The sequence below is a fragment of the Alosa pseudoharengus genome, unplaced genomic scaffold (assembly GCF_046254945.1).
Source record: "Alosa pseudoharengus isolate Yale_2024_CS ecotype anadromous, Long Island Sound unplaced genomic scaffold, YU_APseudo_1.1 YU_APseudo_1.1_scf_8, whole genome shotgun sequence".
NCBI lineage: Eukaryota > Metazoa > Chordata > Actinopteri > Clupeiformes > Clupeidae > Alosa > Alosa pseudoharengus.
The window spans coordinates 39,692,729-39,698,035 of record NW_027468870.1 but is presented as its reverse complement, the minus strand read 5'-3'; positions in this window follow the sequence as shown (position 1 = coordinate 39,698,035).

Sequence of the window (5,307 nt, the reverse complement as noted above, 5' to 3'; positions counted from 1 at the left end):
GCAACATGTTTACATTTCGTGTAAACCTTTGAAAAATACTCTGAAAACCGAATTTTAACCTACTTTATCTGATCGTTCGTCTGTACCTTTATTTTGACGCTTTTCGCCGCCATATTGCCCGCTATTGTCGCGTACTGTCGCTTACTGTCGCTAGCTCCACGGAACTTAGTGTTTCTTAATGCAGCTTCTTCTGCTGTGTAGCCTAACGTAGTTAGCGTTAATCTTTTCACAACAGCGACACCTCTGTTCAGGAGAATATTGCAACTATTGTCGTGACCACGACGCGCGAGTTTTTTTTTTTTTTTTTTTCAAATCAATTTTATTGAAACAAAGTGAGGTACAGAGGTAAATTAACACAGTTACCTTCAATAGTGAATAAACATAAGAATGCTCAACAGAAAATACAAAGAAATATACATGAATGAGACATTAAAACAAAATAATGATAAAGAAAAAGGCAAAAAACAAATACATAAAAAGGCTATCTTTATTCCTCTTTAAAAAGGTTTCGGTAAATCTTTATCGTTTTCTCACTTTTTTTACAAAAAATTTGTGCTAAAGTTTGCATGTATATATTGAGTTCACAAATAAAAGCTTCCAGATTTGGGGGCTTTTTAATACATCTGCATTTATGAATATGGAATTTCCCTAATAAAATAAACAAGTTTAAAATAAAATCGATATTAGGGTCAGAGTGCTTAAAGTACAAAATAACATTCTTATATGTTATTTTAATGTTTTTATTCAATTTATTTAATATATATCTCTCCAAACCAGTCCAAAACTTAACCGAATGCGTGCAACTGAAAAACACATGAGACAAAGACTCAGGCTCAGTGGTCCGTGTAACGCTTTGCAGTGCTTTGTTCTATTTGCTCCATCCATCTGATCCAAATAAAAAATGTGTTCAATAATCCAATTCTCAATTTTTTTTAACTGGTCAGCAAATAGATAATTGCTGCTATTTTCTAAATGTGTCATTAGTCAAGATAAAGAAAAAGACAGAAACTGGATTGGAAACAAAAGTAAAATTCAGTTAATATTGGATTTTTGCCCTTTTTACCGTTTTTGTTGGGGTGAACCACAAGCGTAGGGGGTTGCCCTGATACATGTTGGCGCGCGGTGTTGGTGATCACATTTTATCAGCGGATGTAGAGATGGAGGCCTATCAAACACAGTTCAGCTTGCATCAAGGTGCCAAGCAATTGATAATGTCAGTTCGAGATCAGAACTTCAGATGCAGAGGGAGACATTGCTGCATCCTGATACCTATGAGTACGTGTGTAGAATGTTCATGTTCTGGGAGGCTTTGGAGACCTACATGATCCAATGGACTTGAGCCGTAGCCTATAGCAATGTAGGCTATTTGCTGTTGAAATTAATAAATAGATAAACTGATAAATTAGGCATATACTCACTGTTGTGTCTTCGTTTAGCCTAATGAAACATAGTCTAGCGTAAAGTGTTAAATAGCAAAAATGTCCCATGTCAAACAGTGCTTGGGGTAGCCTCTATAGCCTAGACTGACGTCGATGGCAAAGAATTCTGCTTTGGGGAATTATTTGCTATGGCATGGCCATGGTATTCAAATATACTGTAGATATGTTCAACATAGGCTGAAAGTTATGTTTAACGTGCCATCTCCCAAAAATCGGCTAAGTTTTAGTTATTAATCACTAAAGTAGCCTCGGTGCCAAGGTCCTTGACATCCAGCAGAAACTCCCAAGCATCATGGCCTGCCACACCAAGGTCAACAACATCATCGTACACGTGGGCACAAACGACATCAGAGATAAGCAGTCAGTAGCACTGCAGGAAAACTACAAAACTCTCATCACCACCCTGATGGGCACAGAAAAACGCTTTGTCATCTCTGGGCCTCTCCCTACCTACAGAAAAGGTGCTGAGAGATGGTCCAGACTGTTCGATCTCCACACCTGGCTCAAACGCTACTGCGCTTCCCTAAGCATCCCCTATGTCAACAACTGGGGCTTGTTCTGGGAGAGGCCCAGTATGCTGAAGCGTGATGGTCTCCACCCAAACCAACATGGAGCCAGGCTACTCTCTGACAACATAGCGTCCACACTGAGGCATTGACATTCTGTAGAAAATATTACAGATTCACGCCCCCCAGGTATTGATTCGAATGGCATTATACATGTGGATGGGTCTGAGAATGTTTTCTGCAGGGTAACATACAATACTACTACCATAGATCAAGCTGCTTCATGCAATAGCATGACTTATGCTTATAGTTCTATTCCAACGTTGATTTCTACCAAACGTATAGTAAAAAGAAAAGACAAATTTAAAACTAGAAACCTAACAAATATTCTTTCCATACCTCAGCATATTCCTCAAAAGCCAGAGGCATTTTCAGCTAACATGGGTTTACTGAATATAGGTGCACTTACTACCAAAACCTTTGCAATCAATGATTTTATTAGTGAAAAACAATTGGATTTTCTGTTTCTTGTTGAAACCTGGCTGACTTCAGACAGCGAAGCTGTTCTTGTTGAAACTTGTCCCCCAAATTATAATTTCTTCCACTCAATTAGACAAGGCAAACGAGGTGGTGGAATTGCCTCCATTCTCTCAAACAAATATAGTTGCACTAGAGTCAACTTTGGTGAATTCGCTTCCTTTGAGTACATTGCCCTCACTCTGAAGGCTGACCCAGCTGTACTTCTATTAACCTTATACCGCCCTCCTAAACTATGGGCTGGCTTTCTCGACCAGTTTTCTGAACTTATGTCGCTCATCATCACTAGCTATGATCGGATAATTGTAAATGGCGACTTTAATATTCATGTCAATAAGACAACTGATGCTAAAGCCAGTAAGTTCCTTAATGTGTTGGACAGTTTAGAGCTAAAGCAGCATGTTACAGGACCCACCCACAACCTTGGCAACACCCTCGATCTAGTCATTTCTAGAGGGATAGAAGTCACAGACTTATCAGTAAATGATATAAATATGTCTGATCATTATTGTGTATCTTTTAATATAGTACTACATACTCCAAAAATTCATCCCGAAATTGCAATCAAATCGCGACTCTTGGACATTAGAGCAGAACAGCAGTTCATAGCTCTTATAGACTCCATAAATTTAGATATTTTACATCATCCCATTGATCAAATGGTAGAGGCTCTCAATCATGAATTAGGCGCTATGCTTGATAGAGTGGCACCCTTAAAGACTAAAAAAAGGCCCTGTAGCAAACTGACACCTTGGATGAACGAAAATATCCATGATCTAAAAAGATCATGTAGAAAAGCTGAGAGAACATGGAGAAAAACTAAGTTACAGGTTCACCGTGCCATTCTAAAAGAAAAAATAGCAAATTATAATAGAGCTATTCGGAATGAGAGAAGGAACCACTTCTCTAAGGTAATTGCTGAAAACAGTGGAAACTCTAGGGTGTTGTTCTCTACCATTGATAGGCTATTGCATCAAACACCTTTTAATACACTCAGTCAGGCATCCTCTCTAAGATGCGAAGAATTTGCAGACTTCTTCGAAAACAAAGTAATTTCTATAAGGGAGGCTATTGGTAATACAAGTAATATGTTTGATAGTACACCCAAAAACAGCCCCCCAAAATTAAGGTCCTTTAGCACTATTACTCAATCTGAGCTTGGTAAAATTATAACTCAAACCGGCTCCTCAACATGTGTTTTAGATCCAATCCCTACTAGATTCCTCAAAAAACTATATGATAGCTTAGCTCCCTTTATTCTCAAGGTAATAAATACCTCATTAGAAACAGGTATATTTCCAACTGCTTTTAAAACCGCTGTTGTGAAACCTTTACTTAAAAAGTCAAATCTTGACCATACCAATCTGAGCAACTACAGGCCTATATCAAATCTACCGTTCCTGAGCAAAGTACTTGAAAAAGTTGTTTGTAATCAGTTAAATACCTTCCTCAACGAAAACAGTATCCTTGAAAAATTCCAATCAGGTTTTAGATCAAATCACAGCACAGAAACGGCTCTAGTAAAAATAGTCAATGATCTCAGACTGGCTACTGACTCAAACAAAGTCTCAATCCTTATTCTTCTGGATTTGAGTGCGGCATTTGACACCATTGATCATAGCATCCTAATTCACCGCCTTGCGAAGTGGGTGGGTCTCTCTGATAATGCTCTAAACTGGTTTCAAACCTACATTACTGGCAGAGATTTTTATATCAGTCTAGGAGATCATGTATCTGAAAAACATGACTTGCCTTTTGGTGTGGCCCAGGGGAGCTGCCTTGGTCCCCTGCTATTTTCCCTATATATGCTTCCATTGGGAAATGTCATAAGTCAGCATAATGTAAACTTCCATAGCTACGCAGATGATACCCAATTGTATATTTCTGTGGAGCCAACTAACCCAGATGGCCTTTGCTCCCTCACTGCATGCCTAACCTCCATTAATCAGTGGATGAGCAAAAATTTTCTGAAACTAAATGATGACAAAACAGAGGTACTTTTGGTGGGACCAAAACTAAAGCGAGATATTGTTCTTAGTAATCTGGGGAACTTGGCACACCAGGTCAAACCAAAAGTAACAAGCCTCGGTGTCATCTTAGATGCAGAGTTAAGTTTTAAGCCCCATATCAGTAAAGTTACTCAAACAGCCTATTTCCACTTGAGAAACATTGCCAAAGTGCGGCCCTTTTTAACTCAACAAGATGCAGAAAAACTAATTCACGCCTTTATCACTAGCAGGTTAGACTACTGCAATGCACTTTTCACTGGTCTTCCCAAAAAACATCTAAAGAAATTGGCACTCATACAGAACTCTGCGGCTAGACTTTTAACTAAGACTAAGAAGAGAGAACACATCACCCCTGTGTTGGCTGAACTGCACTGGCTCCCTATTTCCTATAGAATTGATTTTAAGGTTATGTTAATTACTTACAAAGCTCTGAATGGCACAGCACCTTCATATATCTCTGAGCTTTTAATATCTTATCAACCACAAAGGAAACTTAGATCATCCAATTCTAATCTTTTAATCGTACCCAAAGTGCTCCACAAACAAAGTGGAGAAGCTGCTTTTATCCATTATGCCCCCAAACTATGGAACACCCTGCCTCTGTACATCAAGCAGGCGAGTTCAGTAAATATTTTTAAAAAAGATCTGAAAACATACCTGTACAGGAAAGCTTTTAGTTAACTCGTCTTATCCTGTAGACTACTTTTTCAGATTATTCTACATCTGCTGCTATTGGAGGGCGCAGCCAGCCAGAAGCAGATGGGCTCCCCCTATTAAGTCAGGTTCTGCTCAAGGTTTCTTCCTGGAATATGGGAG